General features: G+C 43.8%; 1 protein-coding gene across 4 annotated transcripts in view; it reads right to left on the reverse strand.

Moving 5' to 3' along the window:
- TFDP1 (transcription factor Dp-1) overlaps nucleotides 1-20,474 on the reverse strand; it is a 448,358-nt gene that overhangs the window by 339,738 nt on the left and 88,146 nt on the right. The gene's annotated exons all lie outside the window — the stretch shown is intronic.

Consider the following 20,474-nt stretch of genomic DNA (forward strand, 5'->3'; position numbering starts at 1 on the left):
TACCTGATAATTATCTTTTCTTCCGTGGGAAAAAGTCCACAGCTGCATTCATTACTTATGGGAAAACAAGAACCTGGCCACCAGGAAGCGGCAAATACCCACCAGCCAAAGGCTTAAATACTCCTCCCACCTCCCCTATCACCCAGTTATTCAGCCGAGGACAAGGAACAGTGGAAGAAGCATTAAGGTGCAAGGGTGCCAGAAGATAAAAAAAACAACACCACCTCAAAAACGGACGGGGGGGCTGTGGACGCTTTCCCACGGAAGAAAAGAAATTTATCAGGTAAGCATAATTTATGTTTTTCTTCCTAATGGGAGAGTACACAGCCGCATTCATTACTTATGGGAAATACCCAAGCCAAAGAGGACACAGAATGCCAAAACGGGAGGGTAAGAGGTGGACCATATAAAGTCGCCATCCAAAAAACACATTCCCAAAACAAAATCCACAGTTTCGTCCGAAAACCGGGAACAAGAACCCTTTGAAAAACCAAAAGGCAGCCCGTTGACGCAAATCTACCAACAGGTTCCGGAAACCTGAACCGTCACCACGAATAGACGCAACCGAGATCACGGACCTCAAGGACACTATCTCTCAAGGCAACAGCCCAGCCGCAACCCCTCAACCAACTAGGGGACCGACAAACAATTCTCGAAGGGAACACAAGCCTAATATAAGAAGGAAAAACCCCCAAGTTGTCAAAAAGACAACCCACTCCAGGGGGCAGACGTACACTGACCCAGGTCCCAATGACAGGAACCGCAGCAGAATACAAGAGAAAACCCAAAGGGAACAAACAGATCTCAAGGACACTAATGGCTAAACAGCAGGGACCAAGGGCACTCCTATGAAAACCCGGTCACCAAGGGAAAAACCCCTACTAGCTAACCGGAAAAAAACAAAACCCAGTCCCGCACCCCAGACCACAGGATACTGGGGTGCCATACCAGCAAGTATCAAATCCAGAGATGGTCAATGAAACAGATGCCGGACAGAGAGGACAAGCTAGTGGTGCGAGCAACAGCGGAGCCCTCCCAGAAAAGTAAATACCCCACCTTGCTCTTGTAAAACCAAGACAGCCCAACCACTACAGGTCACAGAGCCGAATGCCAAAGCAACTCTATTCAGACGGCCAATAAAGTTAGTTAGGATTAATGCAGTGATGCAAACACAACCCATCCATTGACCGGTAGCTAGACAAGCCAAGAGGCCGCAACGACCAGCAAACCAGCACACACCTCCACTCAAGAAAACGGGGAGGAATAAATGGTCACTTAAGAACAAAATGTGAGATAAGCCACCTAGAAAGGACATTGAGATGAAAAACCGCAGTACTAAATCCTACGGACCCTAGAATCCTAGGACAGAGGTCAACCTGGTCCTAAACCCCAAAATGGGGCTACTTAATGACCTATGAATCCTAGTAGCAGCACCTGACAAAAAGGAGAACCACCAAGCATAAAAGCTCCCAGAGGCAAAGATAGTGAAACCAACCACCTCTGAAGGGCCCTTGAGAAACGACTATCGTCGTTGAGGAATAGCAGACACCAGGATACTTCAGATCAGAAGACAGGCGCTTTATGTCTGAGATCAATCCCACAACCTTCTACTGCAGGAACGACGGAGCAAAACATTACACCACATCTCCTTCAAGCTTGTGCCAGACCCCTAAAGAGTGCAAGTATCGAACAAACTAGACCATGACCACGAGTCAAAAAGCCTCTCTAATGTCAGAACCACTACAAAGTAGCAAGAACCACAACCTCCACCAGGGCTGTAAAGGAACACAGTGATACACCACTGGCCCTATGTCTGAAGCAGAACTGCCACGGACCAGCCCAAACGCTTCCGAAATCCAGACCCTCAGGTCTAAATGAAGTATTAGTGTAGGTTTTTTGTTTTTTTTTATGAAAAAACAAACTAAATAAATGAACCGGCAAGTCGGACCAGCCAGGCAAAACGTGCATCACTAAAAAGCACACAAATAACTACGGACAAAATCCGGGAACAATTTCTATAAAAAAGTTGAGCAATCCTAGAATTCCCAAAGGGAAGAAAAAAACAGAAGTAAATAATCCAGATCGGATAAAAGAACAAACAAGGGCGCCCGCAGTCACCCGCCCATAAGGAATCATGTCTCTGTAGTATCTGACAGACAGAGACCTGAACCTTCAGAAAAATGACTAGGAAAGCTCACAATAGACTGACCGGGGAAAAACGTACCCCATTAGTCTACCGCACAGAACCCTGAGAAGATCCCCGATACAGTAAAGGATCCCCCAATAAATCAAACAGACATTGCAATAGGACGCGCAGCGGCACAATCCTGTAGCGAAAAGAACATGGGGGCACAATCCCCCCCGGGGTAAACACAATGATGCCATTCACAGTCTGAACACCCGGGATAGGCAGACAAGCACAAACCTGCAATGAAACCTCAGGATCCTGCAGGCGAATCAACGCCATTAAAATATTAAAACGAAAATGTCCCGCCATCTCCGGAGTAAAAAAAACAAAATTTATACTTACCTGATAAATATCTCTCTCTTGTGGTGTATCCAGTCCACGGGTTCATCCATTACTTGTGGGATATTCTCCTTCCCAACAGGAAGTTGCAAGAGGACACCCACAGCAGAGCTGTCTATATAGCTCCTCCCCTAACTGCCACCCCCAGTCATTCCACTGAAGACAGGCAAGAAAAAGGAGAAACTATAGGGTGCAGTGGTGACAGTAGTTTAAAAATTAAAAAACACCTGCCTTAAAATGACAGGGCGGGCCGTGGACTGGATACACCACAAGAGAAATAAATTTATCAGGTAAGCATAAATTTTGTTTTCTCATGTAAGGTGTATCCAGTCCATGGGTTCATCCATTACTTGTGGGATAACAATACCAAAGATTTAGGACACGGATGAAGGGAGGGACAAGGCAGGAACTTAAACGGAAGGCACCACTGCCTGCAAGACCTTTCTCCCAAAAATAGCCTCAGAGGAAGCAAAAGTATCAAATTTGTAGAATTTAGAAAAAGTATGAATGAAGACCAAGTCGCCGCCTTACAAATCTGTTCAACAGAGGCCTCATTTTTAAAAGCCCATGTGGAAGCTACCGCTCTAGTGGAATGAGCTGTAATTCTTTCAGGAGGCTGCTGGCCAGCAGTCTCATAAGCTAAACGGATAATGCTTCTCAGCCAAAAAGAAAGAGAAGATGCCGAAGCCTTTTGGCCTCTCCTCTGTCCAGAGTAGACAACAAACATTGCAGATGTTTGACGAAAATCCTTAGTAGCTTGTAAATAAAACTTTAAAGCACGAACCACATCAAGATTGTGTAATGGACGTTCCTTCTTTGAAGAAGGATTAGGACACAGTGACAGAACTACAATCTCCTGATTGATATTCTTATTAGATACCACCTTAGGAAGAAATCCAGGTTTGGTACGCAACACTACCTTACCTGTATGGAATATCAGATAAGGGGAATCACACTGTAAGGCAGATAACTCTGAAACTCTTCGAGCCGAAGAGATAGCTACCAAAAACAGAACTTTCCAAGATAAAAGCTTGATATCTATGGAATGCAGAGGTTCAAACGGAACCCCTTGAAGAACTTTAAGAACTAAATTTAAACTCTATGGTGGAGCAACAGGTTTAAACACAGGCTTGATTCTAACTAAAGCCTGACAAAACGCCTGAACGTCTGGAACATCTGCCAGGCGCCTGTGCAGAAGAATAGACAGAGCAGAAATCTGTCCCTTTAAGGAACTAGCTGACAATCCCTTCTCCAATCCTTCTTGGAGAAAAGATAATATCCTAGGAATCCTGAATTTACTCCATGAGTAACCCTTGGATTCACACCAATGAAGATATTTACACCATATCTTATGATAGATTTTCCTTGTGACAGGCTTTCGAGTCTGAATTAAAGGTATCAATGACCGACTCAGAGAAACCACGTTTTGATAAAATGAAGCGTTCAATCTCCAAGCAGTCAGCCGCAGAGAAATTAGATTTGGATGTTTGAATTGACCTTGGAGTAGAAGGTCCTGCCTCAGCGGCAGAGTCCATGGTGGAAGGGATGACATCTCCTGCTTGATCTTGGCAATCAGACGAGGGAGGAGAGGAAATGGTGGGAACACATAAGCCAGGCTGAAGGACCAGGGCACTGCTAGAGCATCTATCAGCGCTGCCTGGGGATCCCTTGACCTGGACCCGTAAGAGGGAAGCTTGGCGTTCTGGCGAGACGCCATCAGATCCACTTCTGGTTTGCCCTATAGTTGAATCAGCTGGGCAAATACCTCCGGATGGAGCTCCCACTCCCCTGGATGAAAAGACTGCCGACTTAGAAAATACGCCTCCCTGTTCTCTACTCCTGGGATATGGATAGCTGAGAGATGGCAAGAGTGAACCTCTGCCCATAGAATTATCTTTGAAACCTCCAACATTGCCAGGGGGCTTCTTGTTCCCCCCTGAGGGTTGATATAGGCTACAGTCGTGATATTGTCCGACTGAAATCTGATGACCTGACCGCAGCTAGTTGATACCAAGACTGAAGAGCATTGAATATCGCTTTCAGTTCCAGAATGTTTATCGGAAGGAGGGCTTCCTCCTGAGTCCACGAACCCTGAGCCTTCAGGGAGTTCCAGACTGCGCCCCAGCCCAGAAGGCTGGCATCTGTCGTGACTATAGTCCACTCTGGCCTGCGGAAACTCATTCCCCTAGACAGATGGACCAGAGAGAACCACCAGAGAAGAGAATCCCTGGTCTCTTGATCCAGATTTAGCAGAGGGGACAAATCTGTGTAATCCCCATTCCACTGATTGAGCATGCAAAGTTGCAGTGGTCTGAGATGTAGCCGGGCAAACGGAACTATGTCCATTGCCGCTACCCATAGGCCGATTACTTCCATACACTGAGCCACTGACGGCCGAGAAGTGGAAAGAAGAGCACGGCAGGAAGTTAGAAGCTTTGATAACCTGACCTCTGTCAGAAAATTTTTAATTTCTACTGAATCTATCAGAGTTCCTAGGAAGGAAACTCTCGTGAGAGTGGAGAGAGAACCCTTTTCTTCGTTCACCTTCCACCCGTGAGACCTCAGAAAGGCCAGAATGATGTCCGTATGGGACTTGGTGATTTGAAAAGTCGACGCTGTATCAGAATGTCATCTAGGTAAGGAGTCACTGCTATGCCCCGTGGCCTTAGAACCGCCAGTAGGGACCCTAGAACCTTCCTAAAGATTCTTGGTGCCGTGGCTAACCCGAAGGGAAGAGCCACAAACTGGTAATGCTTGTCTAAGAAGGCGAACCTGAGGAACTGATGATGATCTCTGTGAATCGGAATGTGGAGATAAGCATCCTTTAAGCCCACGGTAGTCATATATTGACCCTCCTGGATCATAGGGAGGATGGTTCGGATAGTCTCCATCTTGAAGGATGGGACCCTGAGAAATTTGTTTAGGATCTTGAGATCCAAGATTGGTCTGAAAGTTCCCTCTTTTTGGGAACTATAAACAGATTTGAATAGAAGCCCTGCCCCTGTTCCTGCTTTGGAACTGGGTGGATCACTCCCATAACCAGCAGGTCTTGAACACAACGTAAGAATGCCTCTCTCTTTATCTGGTTTACAGATAATTGTGAGAGATGAAATCTCCCCTTTGGAGATGAAGCTTTGAAGTCCAGAAGATATCCCTGGGAAACAATCTCTAATGCCCAGGGATCCTGGACGTCTCTTGCCCAAGCCTGGGCAAAGAGAGAGAGTCTGCCCCCCACTAGATCCGGTCCCGGATCGGGGGCTACTCCTTCATGCTGTCTTAGAGGCAGCCGCAGGTTTCTTGGCCTGCTTCCCCTTATTCCAAGCCTGGTTAGGTCTCCAGACTGGTTTGAACTGGGCGAAATTTCCCTCTTGAAGTTTCGAAAGGAACGAAAATTATTCTGTTTGGTCCTTAACTTATTGGACCTATTCTGAGGAAGGGCGTGACCTTTTCCTCCAGTAATATCAGAAATGATCTCCTTCAGACCGGGCCCGAATAGGGTCTGTCCCTTGAAGGGGATGTTAAGAAGCTTAGACTTTGAAGTAACGTCTGCTGACCAGGACTTAAGCCATAGCGCCCTACGCGCCAAAATAGCAAAACCTGAATTCTTAGCCGTTAGCTTGGCTAAATGAAAAATGGCGTCAGAAATAAAGGAGTTAGCTAACTTAAGAGCTTTAATCCTGTCTAGAATATCGTCTAACGGGGTCTCCACCTGTAGAGCCTCCTCAAGAGACTCAAACTCAAAAGCCGCTGCAGCAGTAACTGGGGCAATGCATGCAAGAGGCTGGAGAATAAAACCTTGATGTATAAAAATTTTCTTAAGGAGACCCTCCAATTTTTTATCTATAGGATCTAGGAAAGCACAACTGTCCTCGACGGGGATAGTTGTACGCTTAGCTAGGGTGGAGACTACTCCCTCCACCTTAGGAACCGTCTGCCACGAGTTCTGTATGGTGGCATCTATGGGAAACATCTTTTTAAAACCAGGAGGGGGAGAGAACGGCACACCTGGTCTATCCCATTCCTTAGTAATAATTTCCGAAAACCTCTTAGGGACAGGAAAAACATAGGCCCAAAATAAAGACTTATCTCCCTCAGAGAAAAAACGTCCTTTTATTTGAAATCATGTAAACGTTTTGTCACTAAGCAATATGAATATTAACAAGAGTATTACCCTGTTATGTAAGCATGATCCCAGTCACTGTTAAATCACTGCATCAGGCTTACCTTAAATACACAAGGCTCTGTCAGCATTTTCTAGAACGTATTCCTCTCTCTAGAAATAAAAATACTGAACATACCTCAAAGCAGGTAATCTGCAGGCCGTTTCACCAACTGAAGTTTTCCCATATTCATCAGTTATGTGTGAGAACAGCAATGGACCTTGGTTACAAACCGCTAAGATCATCAAATCTAAAGGCAGAATTCTTCTTCTTCTAATTTCTGCCTGAGAGAAAAACAGTAAAACGCTGGTACCGTTTAAAAATAAACTCTTGATTGAAGGTAAAACTACCCTAAGTCACCACATATCTCTTGATACTTCCTTTCTTGTCGAGAGTTGCAAGAGAATGACTGGGGGTGGCAGTTAGGGGAGGAGCTATATAGACAGCTCTGCTGTGGGTGTCCTCTTGCAACTTCCTGTTGGGAAGGAGAATATCCCACAAGTAATGGATGAACCCGTGGACTGGATACACCTTACAAGAGAAATCCACCCTGCGCAGAGGAGACATTAACATCGGGGTCACCCGCAAAGGTAAAAAGGAGTGTGCGGTTGGGAAGGCACCTCCTGAGGAACAGAGTCCACAGGAGCCGATGGCTCAGAAGGTCAAGGATCCCCCGAGCCCGAGGGACCCAGCACACCATGCAGGCACGAGAGACAAGATTGGCAGACTTGCGACAACAGGACCAAATTACAGTCCTCAGCCAAGGACGATTCTGAATCAGATATGCAAATAGTCTCTGCATTAGAATCCTCCATGGCTAAGACCTTAAATATAACAACGCAATTTGGAAAAGAAACTGGCACCTAACACCCATGATGGCTGAGGCACTCACCACCTCCTATAACCAGGCCTTAGGGAGCAGACTCTTTCCTCCGTCGCCACTCGGTCAGGAATGCGGAAGGGAGAGAAGAAAAGGAGCTGTGAATACGAGTCGGGATGGTGTCGCAGGGGAAGCTCCCACTACATCTCCGGACTGTCACTTTCGCCCAGGCCCTCACCCGAGAGACCTACCGGACAACTTAAAACTCCCGTCTCGTGTCGAAGAGTAGCACCCTCCATACGAGACAAAATATAAAAATATATTAAATAAATTGAATTAAATTATAATAAAACACTTCTGACACTTCTCTGCCAACCTCCTGGGGTGAAAGTCAAAGAATGACTGGGGGGGATAGTGGAGGTGGGAGGAGTATTTAAGCCTTTGGCTGGTGGGTCTTTGCCTCCTCCTGGTGGCCAAGTTCTTGTTTTCCCATAAGTAATGAATGCGGCTATGGACTCTTTCCCATTAGGAAGAAAATTATGCTTACCTGATCATATCATTTCCTTCTGTATGAGGAGAGTCCACGGCATCATTCCTTACTGTAAAGAAATACTGAACCTGGCACCCAGGAGGAGACAAAGAAACCCCAGCGAAAGGCTTAAATACTCCCCCTACTTCCCTCATATCCCAGTCATTCTGCCAAGGGAACAAGGAACAATAAGAAAAATATCAGGGTATAAATGGTGCCGGAACAGAAAACAAACTTTGGTCCGCCCATTGGTGTACACGGGCGGGGGCCGTGGAGTCTCCTCATACAGAAGGAAATGAAATTACCAGGTAAGTATAATTTAGGTTTTCTTCTTAATATGAGGAGAGTCCACAGCATCATTCTTTACTGTTGGGAAAACTATACTCAAGCTCTAGAGGACACTGAATGATAACGCAAGGGGTAAAAGAAAGTCGGACCCTAATATGAGGGCACCACAGCCTGCAAAACCTCTCTCCCAAAAGCTGCTTCAGCCGAAGCAAAAACGTCAAATTTGTAGAATTTTGAAAAAGTATGTAAGGAGGACCAGGTAGCGGCCTTACAAATCTGATCCATAGAGACCTCGTTTTTAAAGGCCCAAGAGGAAGTCACCGCTCTAGTGGAATGAGCCGTAATCCTCTGAGGTCTAAATCCCGCTGACTCATAAGCTAAGCGTATAACACTCCTTAACCAAAAAGATAAAGAAGTCAAAGAAGCCTTCAGACCCTTACGCTTCCCAGAGTAGGTAAACAAGGAAGATTTGTCTAAAATCCTTAGTAGCTTGAATATAAAACTTCAAAGCTCGAACAACATCCAGATTATGAAGTAAACGTTCCTTTCCAGAAGGAGGATTAGGACATAAGGAAGGAAACACAATCGCCTGATTGATGTTACGATCAGACACCGCCTTAGGAAGAAAACCCAAACTGATACGTAGGACAGCCTTATCAGTGTGGAACACCAGATAAGGAGGCTCACATTGCAAGGCAGTAATTTCAGAAACTCTGTGTAGAGGCAATAGCCAATAGAAAGAGAACCTTCCAGGACAACAATTTAATGTCAACCGCATGCATAGGCTCAAACGGAGCACATTGCAAAAACTCAACAAGATTCAAACTCCAAGGTGGAGCGTTAGATTAATTTACAGGTCTGATCCTGATCAGAGCCTTAACAAAGGATTGCACATCAGGGAGCTATGCGAGCCTCTTGTGTAACAAAACAGAAAGGGTCAAAATCTGTCCCCTCAGGGAACTGGCAGAAAGGCCCTTCTCCAGACCCTCCTGGAGAAGGGAAAGAATCCTGGCAGCCTTAACCTTATGCCAGGCGAAACCACGTTCTTCACACCAGAATAAGTAAGCTCTCCACAGCTTATGATATATGCGAAGAGTAACAGGCTTACAAGCCTGAATTAGAGTGTCAATAACCCTCAGAGAAACCGCTCTTGGCTAAAACTAATCTTTCAATCTCCACACAGTCAGCCTCAGAGAATCTAGATTTTGATGAACAAAGGGACCCTGTTCCAGCAGATCCCTGCGACAAGGTAACTTCCATGGAGGAGATAAGGACATCCCCACCAGGTCCGCGAACCACATCCTTCGGCCAAGATGGAGCAATCCGTATCACTGAAGCTTGCTCCTGCTTGATGCGGGCCACTACACGAGGAAGCAGTGGTAACGGCCGAAAAATTTAAATTAGATTGAACCTCCAAGGCACTGCTAATGCATCTATTAGCTCCGCCTGAGGATCCCTGGACCGCGACACATATCTTGGAAGCTTGGAATTGAGCTGGGACGTCATGAGATATATCTCCGGCGTCCCCCATCTGTTACAAATCTCCGCAAACACCTCGGGATGGAGAGACCATTCCCCCGGATGAAAGGATTGTCTGCTTACTGGTTGTCCACACCCGGAATGTGGATCGCTGACAGTGAGCAGTTGTGGGCTTCCACCAACACCAGAATTTGAGATACTTCCCTCATTGCTAGGGAGCTCCTCGTTCCCCCCTGATGGTTGATGTAAGCCACCGAGGTCATGTTGTCTGATTGGAATCTGATAAACTGGGACGAACCCAGTAGAGGCCAAGCCTTCAGAGAATTGAAGCTTGTTTGAAGTTCCAAAATGTTGATTGGGAGAAGGGATTCCTCTTGAGTTCATAGGCCCTGTACCTTCCTGGCACCTCAAACATCCCCCATCCTAATCTCCCAGGATGGTCTCAAGAAGGATGTGATCTGGACAGAGCCACGAGGAGAGTGATTATCTCGACTGGTTGTCCAGAGAAATCTGTTGAGACAGATCCGAATAATCGCCGTTCCACTGTCTCAGCATGCACAGCTGAAGTGGTCTGAGAAGGAATTTGATGAAAGGAATGATGTCCATGTTGGAGGCCATGAGACTAACCTCCATACACCAAGCCACAGAAGGCCATAAGGAGGTCTGGAGGGCAAGACAAGCTGAAGTTAGCTTGTAACGTCTCTGGTCTGTAAGGAATATCCTCATGGATATGGAATCGATTATAGTACCCAGGAATTCCACCCTGGTACTGGGAATAAGAGAACTCTTTTCTAAGTTTATCTTCCATCCATGAGATCGAAGAAGAAACAGAAGAGCTTTCGAATGGCCTTCTGCCAGGCAACAGGATGGTGCTTGAACCAGAATATCGTCCAGGTATGGCGCTACTGCTATACCTCTGGTTCTGGCCACTGCAAACAGAACCTTCGTAAAAACTCTTTGAGCAGTAGCTAGACCAAACGGAAGTGCAATAAACTGGAAGTGCTGGTCCAGGAACGCAAACCTTCGGAATTTGAAGTGTTCCTTGTGTATTGGAACGTGAAGGTAAACATCCTTTAGATCTATTGTGGTTATGAACTGTCCTTTCTGAACTAAGGGAAGGATGGACCTTATTGTCTCCATCTTGAACGAGGGGACAGATAGAAATTTGTTTAAGCACTTTAGGTCCAGAATCGGGAGGAAAGTTCCCTCCTTCTTTGGGACCACAAAAAGGTTTGAGTAGACCTATTTCTGCAAGAGGTACCGGGACAATGGCTGCCAGTGAGGAGAGATCCCTCAAGCACCCTAGAAAGGCCTCTCTCTTTTCTGGCCTTGAAGACATGTTTGACAAGAGGAATCTGCCCTGAGTGAATGAGACTTGAAACCAATCCTGTATCCCTGAGCGATGACCTCCAGGACCCACGGGTCTTGCACGTCCCCAAACCAAGCTTCCGAAAAGAGTGACAGTCTGCCCCCTACAGGATCCAGAGCCGCCCCTTCATGCCGACTTTGTCTCGGCAGGCTTCTTGTTCTGCTTGAATTTATTCCAGGACTGAGCCGGCTTTCAAGTCCCCTTGGATTGTTCAGGATTTGCGGAGGGTTGCTGATGTTGGGATTTATCCGAACGACGGGAATGAAAATTAGGACCTTGTCCCTTAGGTTTGTTCTTCTTATCCTGCGGTAAAAAAGGCACCTTTTCCTCCAGTAACCGTGGAGATAATTGAATCCAGGCCTAGACCAAATAGAATATTTTTCTTAAATGGGAGGGAAAGAAGTCTTGACTTCAAAGTCATGTCCGCAGACCAGGACTTCAACCAGAGTGCCCTACAGGCTTGAACAGAAAAACCTGAATCCTTGTCATTAAGGCAAGTAATCTGTATATTTGCATCACAAATAAAAGAATTAGCCACCCTTAAGGCATTAATTCTTTCTTGGATCACGTCGAGGGGACCCTCCACCTCAATCAACTCAGATAAGGAGTCGCACCAGTAGGTAGCCGATCCAGCAACCACAGCAACAGCCGCTGATGGTTGTAACAAATTTTCTGTATGTTGAAACATCTTTCTTAAGAGTTTCTATTTTCTTATCCATAGGCTCTTTAAACGATGAACTATCCTCAAGCAGGTTAGTAGTGCGTTTAGCAAGCGTGGAGATAGTGCCATCCATCTTGGGGATGGAACCCCACAACTCCAATTGAGAATCTGGAACAATTTTTTAAAGGAAGAAGGGGAAAAGGAAGAACCAATTATTTCCCATTCATTCTTAATAATGTTCGCCATCTTTATGGGAACCGGGAAAGTATGTGGTACAACCCTGTCCTTGTAGAACTTATCCAATTTAGGAATTAAAGGTTCCTCAGACAATTTAGGCTCTGGAACCTCCAACGTAGCCAAAACTTCCTTTAGCAGAAAACGTAATTGCTAAATCCTAAATCTAAAGTCTGGTGCCTCCGCAGCTGGAGGCTTAGAGGCAGCAGTTTCCGACCCAGAAAGAGCACCCTCTAAAGTATCAGAGGCGTTTATCATCGGATAATCTTGTATCAGATAAATCCAATAAGATAGTAGATGACCCCTGGGAAGGATAGCAATATTTAACCTTTCGCTTGTGCTTAGCAGGGAGAGGTAAAGCACTAAAGGTCGCAGACACTGCCGTTTGTAAGTGCTCAGTAAAGTCTTGCGGTAAAAGGGCCCCTCCAGATGGAGGATTAGGAGTGCATGTGTTTTAGGAGATGACTGTAGGGTGCGTAACTCACAGTACAGAGACTCTTCATAGGTGGACGGCTCAGTGGTATCAAACATATTAACTTTCTTTGACATGATTACTTTATCAAGGCATGTGGAAGATAATTGAGCAGGCGGGTATACCGCGGCCTCCTCACAATATAGACCGGTATTAGACTTAGGTAAAGAGGGAGTACCCTCTAACGCATCAGAATCCTCTATAGCTTGTGCTTATAAAGCAGACTATTGAATAATAAGCTAAAACGCCACCTTTATACCCCCAATGGCTGGGGCACTTACTACCTCCTATGACCCAGGCCAAACAGATAAACCGATTCTTCTCCGTTAAACCGCACGGTCAGGAAAGAGGAAATCAGTGTAACCACACCCGGTCACATGGTGCGCAATGCAGGACCGCCCCTGCTAAAATAGGAAAAGCGTACCAAGCCTTTCAGGCTGCACAGCTTTCAAAAACAAAAGTAAAAACCTGTACTTTCCAATATCTGCCTGAGCCTCATTTCACACGTTGCAGCATAATCATAATAAAATAAAATTATGTGATTAACTTCAGTTCCCCTACTCCTCTTATATCCTCATAAATTAATCTCATTAACGCGGATTTCTTCTTATCTATTTCACTAATCAATGTAAGATTATTAATATGTCTAATCCCATCCACGCTGTCTGCTACTCAGGATGGGAACATATATTAAGGATGTGAATAGCCTGTTATTTTAGGCTTTCAGAAAGGTATATCTGTTTGTACATAATTTATTTAATTCTGGAGCCCTCTCTAGGGCTGTTTGTATAAGTTTTTCACATCAATAAAGCTTTTGGGAAAAAAAAAAAAAAAGATGCGATTAATCCCCCCTGTTCAATAATCCCCCTCCGGAGATATTAACCCTTGATTCCATACAGATAAAAGGAGCCACACTGTATATGTATATAAAAAATTAAACGATCTTAAAGGAATCTATGCTATGGAACAGAAACACAGCCTCTCAAGTTTGACAGTCTTGTAGCATCGCTCCTGACATGGACTTGAGTGAATGAAGCAGGCAGTGAAACTCGTCAACACCAATTACTTAGGAGCTGTTAATACGAGTCTGGATGGGTTCGCAGAAAGACTCTCCTTGCATCTCCAGACTAACATTCGTCAATGCTCTCACTGAGAGGCTGACAAGACTACTTAAAACTCTAGTCCCATTTCAAAGGCTAGATACCCTTCATAAGGAACTACTCCGAGTCTTCTGTCACTTCTCTGCCAACCAAAGAATGACTGGGATATGAGGGAAGTAGGGGGAGTATTTAAGCCTTTGGCTGGGGTGTTTTTGCCTCCTCCTGGTGGCCAAGTTCAGTATTTCCCATAGTAAGGAATGATGCCGTGGACTCCTCATATTAAGAAGGAAAAAACTTACATATTAGCACTGTTAATGAGGTTAGGCTGGGACGCCCACTAAAACGGGATGAGAAAGCAGCAGACCACACCCCACGGATATGAAAATAACCATTACACAAACAGGAGCAAGCAGGAGTTTTTAGACTTGGGTCTACATCTTATACTTTGGGGTTTGTTTAGGAGTCTGTATAGTTTTACTTATTTATTTTTTTAATAACCCTGTGCTGATTTTCATTGTTACAAAAATACCCACAGATGGGCTTGATATATAAATGGATCATCTACAAAACATGTATGCAAAGAAAAATCTAGGGTACAATGTAGCTTTAAACCTGCTGTTCAATACTTTCTACTGATAAATGTGCTATACTGTGAGAATGAAAAAATAATCTGGTAGAGCCTCTCAAAGGGTGAAAGTAAAAAGTAAACACTTTATTCAGCAATCTTTAAAAATGCAGAAATCGGATACTAAAAATCCTAGGTCATTCAAAGCGTCTGACCGGTTTTCCAGTCTCTGGGACCGTAATCCTAGACATGTCTATAATCATGTCTATGATTATGGCCCTATCAGACAAAAACAAAATGCAACAAGGTCTTGTGCTTCACATAATGCTTAACCCCTTAACGACACACGTCGTACAGGGTACGTCGCAGACAGCTGCCAGTACCCAAGATGGCAGCAAATAGGATGTGGGCAAGTGTTATAGAGCTGTTTGGGGGGATCAGAGAGGTTAGGGGCTAAGGGGGGGTCCATCACAGCTAAACAGATATTTTTATTTTTTTTAAAAAATCATAAAAAAAAAAAGCCTTTTATTTTAGTACTGGCAGAGTTTCTGCCAGTACTTAAGATGGCGGGGACAATTGTGGGGTGCGGGAGGGAAGAGAGATGTTTGGGAGGGATCAGGGGGTGGGATCTCTCAGGTGGGAGGCTGATCTCTACACTAAAGCTAAAATTAACCCTGCAAGCTCCCTACAAGCTATCTAATTAACCCCTGCACTGCTGGGCATAATACACGTGTGATGCACAGCAGCATTTAGCAGCCTTCTAATTACCAAAAAGCAACACAAAAGCCATATATGTCTGCTATTTCTGAACAAAGGGGATCCCAGAGAAGCATTTACAACCATTTATGCCATAATTGCACAAGTTGTTTGTAAATAATTTCAGTGAGAAACCTAAAATTGTAAAAAATTTAAAAAAAAAATTATATTTGATCGCATTTGGCGTTGACATGGTGGCATGAAATATACCAAGATGGGCCTAGATCAATACTTGGGGTTGTCTACTACACTACACTAAAGCTAAAATTAACCCTAGAAGCTCCCTACATGCTCCCTAATTAACCCCTTCACTGCTGGGCATAATACATGTGTGGTACGCAGTGGCATTTAGCGGCCTTCTAATTACCAAAAAGCAATGCCAAAGCCATATATGTCTGCTATTTATGAACAAAGGGGATCCCAGAGAAGCGTTTACAACCATTTATGCCATAATTGCACAAGCTGTTTGTAAATAATTTCAGTGAGAAACCTAAAGTTTGTGAAAAAAATTATGAAAAAAAATAATTTTTTCTTTATTTGATCTCATTTGGCGGTGAAATGGTGGCATGAAATATACCAAAATGGGCCTAGATCATTATTTTGGGATGTCTTCTAAAAAAATATATATGCATGTCAAGGGATATTTAGGGATTCCTGAAAAATATCAGTGTCCCAATGTAACTAGCGCTAATTTTGAAAAAAAGTGGTTTGGAAATAGCAAAGTGCTACTTGTACTTATTGCCCTATAACTTGCGAAAAACGCAAAGAACATGTAAACATTGGGTATTTATAAACTAAGGACAAAATTTAGAAACTATTTAGCATGGGTGTTTTTTGGTGGTTGTAGATGTGTAACAGATTTTGGGGGTCAAAGTTAGAAAAAGTGTGTTTTTTTTCCATTTTTTCCTCATATTTTATAAAAAAAAATTTATAGTAAATTATAAGATATGATGAAAATAATGGTATCTTTAGAAAGTCCATTTAATGGCGAGAAAAAGGTATATAATATGTGTGGGTACAGTAAATGAGTAAGAGGAAAATTACAGCTAAACACAAACACCGTAAAAATAGCCCTGGTCCTTAAGGGAAAGAAATTGAAAAATGGCCGTGTCCTTAAGGGGTTAAAAAACCCAGAGAGGGTGAAAAAAAAAAAGTGCATTTTCACCAAAAAAGGAAATTTATGCTTACCTGATAAATTATTTTTTTTTACGAAATGACGAGTCCATGGATTTCATCCTTACTTGTGGGATTTATCCTCCTGCTAGCAGGAAGTGGCAAAGAGCACCACAGCAGAGCTGTATATATAGCTCCTCCCTTCCCTCCACCTCCAGTCATTTGACCGAAGTTAGGAAGAGAAAGGAAAAGCCAAAGGTGCAGAGGTGACTGAAGTTTATAAAAATAAGTACATACCTGTCTTAGAAATGACAGGGTGTGCCGTGGACTCGGCATATCGTAAAATAAATAAATTTATCAGGTAAGCATAAATTTCCTTTTCTTTTACAAAATATGACGAGTACACTGATTTCATCCTTACTTGTGGGATACAATATCAAAGCTACAGGACACAGATGAAAGGGAGGGACAAGACAGGAACCTAAACGGAAGGCACCACTGCTTGAAGAACCTTTCTCCCAAAAACAGCTTCAGAAGAAGCAAAAGTATTAAATTTGTAAAATTTAGAAAAAGTGTGAAGAGAAGACCAAGTTGCAGCCTTGCAAATCTGTTAAACAGAAGCATCGTTTTTAAATGCCCATAAGGAAGCCACAGCCCTAGTAGAATGAGCCGTAATTCTTTCAGGAGGCTGCTGTCCAGCAGTCTCATACGCCAGACGGATGATACTCTTCAGCCAAAAGGAAAGAGGTAGCCGTAGCTTTCTGACCCCTACGCTTTGCAGAAAAAACAATGAATAATGAAGATGATTGACGGAAATCCTTAGTCGCCTGCAAGTAAAACTTCAGGGCACGGACCACGTCCAAGTCATGCAACATACGCTCCTTCTTAGAAGAAGGGTTAGGACATAATGAAGGAACAACGATGTCCTGATTAATATTCTTATTAGAAACAACCTTAGGAAGGAAACCAGATTTGGTATGTAAAACCACCTTATAAGAATGGAAAATAAGGCGAATCACATTGTAACGCTGAAAGCTCAGAAACTCTACGAGCAGAAGAAATAGCAACCAAAAACAAAACTTTCCAAGATAACAACTTAATATCTATGGAATGCATGGGTTCAAATGGAACCCCTTGAAGAACATTAAGAACTAAATTCAAACTCCAGGGTGGAGCAATTGGTCTAAACACATGCTCGATTCTGACCAAAGACTCAACATCTGGAACATCTACCAAACGTTTGTGTAGTAAAATTGACAAAGCAGATATTTGTCCCTTTAAGGAACTAGCTGATAACCCTTTCTCCAATCCTTCTTGGAGAAACGACAGAATCCTGGGAATCCTAACTCTACTCCATGAGTAGCCCTTGGATTCACACCAACAAAGATATTTACGCCATATCTTATGGTAGATCTTTCTAGTGACAGGCTTACGTGCCTGAATCAAAGTATCAATGACCGAATCAGAGAACCCCCGCTTTGATAAAATCAAGCGTTCAATCTCCAAGCAGTCAGTTGCAGAGAAACTAGATTTGGGCGTTTGAAGGGTCCCTGAATGAGAAGGTCCTGCCTCAATGGAAGCTTCCACGGCGGCAGAGAGGAAGATCGGCATACCAAGTCCTGCAAGGCCATGCAGGCGCGACTAGAATTACTGAAGCCCTCTCCTGTTTGATCCGAGCAATCACCCGCCACTGCAATGCCCCGCGGCCTGAGAACAGCTAGAAGTGACCATAGAACCTTTGTGAAGATCCTGGGTGCCGTGGCCAACCGAAGGGAAGGGCCACAAACTGAAAATGTTTGTCCAGAAAGGCAAACCTTAGTAACTGGTGATGATCCTTGTGGATAGGAATATGAAGATATGCATCCTTTAAGTCCAAGGTAGTCATATATTGACCCTCCTGGATCAATGGCAGAATTGTTTGAATGGTCTCCATCTTGAAGGATGGGACTCTGAGAAACTGTTTAGACTTTTAAAATCTAAAATAGGATGAAACGTGCCCTCTTTTTTGGGAACCAAGAAGAGATTTGAGTAAAACCCCTGCCCCGTTCCAGTATGGGAACAGGACGAATTACTCCTATAGTAGAGAGGTCTTTTACACAATGTAAGAACGCCTCTCTTTTTATCTGGGCTACAGACAAAGAAGAAATCTCTCCCTTGGGGGAGAACTTTTGAATTCCAGATGATACCCTTGGGACACGATTTCCAGTGTCCAAGGATCCTGAACATCTCTTACCCAAGCCTGGATAAAGAAAGAAAGTCTGCCCCTACTAGATCCGGTCCCGGATCGGGGGCCGCCCCTTCATGCTGTCTTGGTAGCAGCAGCTGGCTTTTTGGGTTGCTTACCCTTGTTCCAAGCCTGGTTGGGTCTCCAGACTGACTTGGCCTGAGTAAAATTCTCTTCCTGCTTGGTGGAAGAAGAGGAAGAAGAGGGGGCTCCTTTAAAGTTCCAAAAGGAACAAAAATTATTTTGTTTCCCCCTCAGTTTAGCAGTTCTATCTTGAGGAAGGAGATGACCCTTACCTCCCGTAATGTCAGAAATGATTTCTTTCAAGTCAGGCCCGAATAGGGTTTTTCCCTTGAAAGGAATAGCCAAAAGCTTTGACTTAGATGACACATCAGCAGACCAAGATTTTAACCATAACGCTCTACGCGCTAAAATGGCAAATCCGGCATTCTTAGCCGCCAACTTGGCAATCTGAAAGGCGGCATCTGTAATAAAAGAATTAGCCAGCATAAGAGCCTTAATTCTATCTAGAATATCCTCTAAAGGAGTCTCAGTCTTAAGAGACTCTTCTAATGCATCAAACCAGAAGGCCGTCGCAGTGGTAACTGGTACAATGCAGGCCGTCGGTTGTAAAAGGAAACCCTGAGGAATAAACAGTTTCTTTAGCAGACCCTCCAATATCTTATCCATAGGGTCTTTGAAAGCACAACTGTCCTCAATAGGAATAGTTGTACGCTTAGCTAGGGTAGATATAGCTCCCTCCACCTTAGGGACTGTCTGCTAAGAGTCCCGAACAGTGTCAGCTATGGGATAAATCTTTCTAAAATTATGAGGCGGTGAGAACGGGATACCCGGTGTGTCCCATTCCCTCTTAATAATCTCTGAAATTCTCTTAGGAACCAGGAAAACATCAGTGTAAGCAGGTACCTCTAATTATTTGTCCATCTTACACAATTTCTCTGGTGGTACCACAATAGAGTCAATCAACGGAGACGCTAAAACCTCCCGAAGTAACAGGCGAAGGTGTTCAAGCTTAAATCTAAAGGACATGAAGTCCGAGTCCGTCTGAGGCAAGACACTTCTTGAATCGGAAAGTTTCCCCTCAGACAGAAGTTCCCTGACCCCCAAATCAGATCCCTGTGAGGGTACATCGGAAATAGCTAGCAAAGCATCAGAGGATTCAGTATTCACATTGACTTCTGTCCTGCTGCGTTTGCCCTGTAACACTGGCAACTTAGATAATACCTCTGTAAGGGTAGTTGACATGACTGCAGCCATATCCTGCAGAGTAAATGAATTAGACGCGGTTGAAGAACCCGGCGTCCCTTGGGTGGGCGTTAAAGGTTGTGATGCTTGGGGAGAATTTGGCGGCATATCCCGATTCTCCTCAGACTGAGAATCATCCTTAGGCACACTTTCCTTAAATAAAATCTGCTCTTTACATTGTAAGGCCCTTTCAGTACACGAGGGATACAAAGTAAGAGGGGGTTCCACAATGGCATCTAAACACATAGAACAAGTAGTTTCCTCAAGTTCAGACATGTTAAACAGACTAGCAATAATAGTCGTTCTTTACTTAAAATATTGAGCTCTGAGTTCAATTATATAAACAAAAGTGATAAGAAAAAATGTGTACTGCGCCTTTAAATAATAAAAGCGCAACAATTTTTCTGTTATCTGCAATTATGACACGGTTCTCCACACTGAAGATATTTGTTTACACTACCTTCAACTACTCAGTGGAAAACCAACCGGATCTTAAATAATTTTTGCTAAGATCATTAGTATCAGGGCAGAAAAATAAGATGTCTACACTCCTCCTAGGGATTAAGTGACTGATGATTTCTCCCTGAGAAAAATAGTACTCACTGGCACCATTTTAAAATAAAAAACTTCTTGATTGAAAAAACTAAACTAACACCTCATTTTACCTCTTCCTATCACTAACACAGGCAAAGAGAATGACTGGAGGTGGAGAGAAGGGAGGCTCTTTGCCACTTCCTGCTAGCAGGAGGATAAATCCCACAAGTAAAGATGAAATCCGTGGACTCATCATATCTTGTAAAAGAAATCCAAATGATTATAATAACAAAGAATCTCAAAAGTCCTGGTATAAACTAAAAATAATTAAAAATCACATGTAAAAAAGGTAGATAACTTGATTTTAATAAAATGCA

The sequence above is a fragment of the Bombina bombina genome, chromosome 3 (genome assembly GCF_027579735.1).
Source record: "Bombina bombina isolate aBomBom1 chromosome 3, aBomBom1.pri, whole genome shotgun sequence".
In the NCBI taxonomy this organism is placed as follows: Eukaryota; Metazoa; Chordata; class Amphibia; order Anura; family Bombinatoridae; genus Bombina; species Bombina bombina.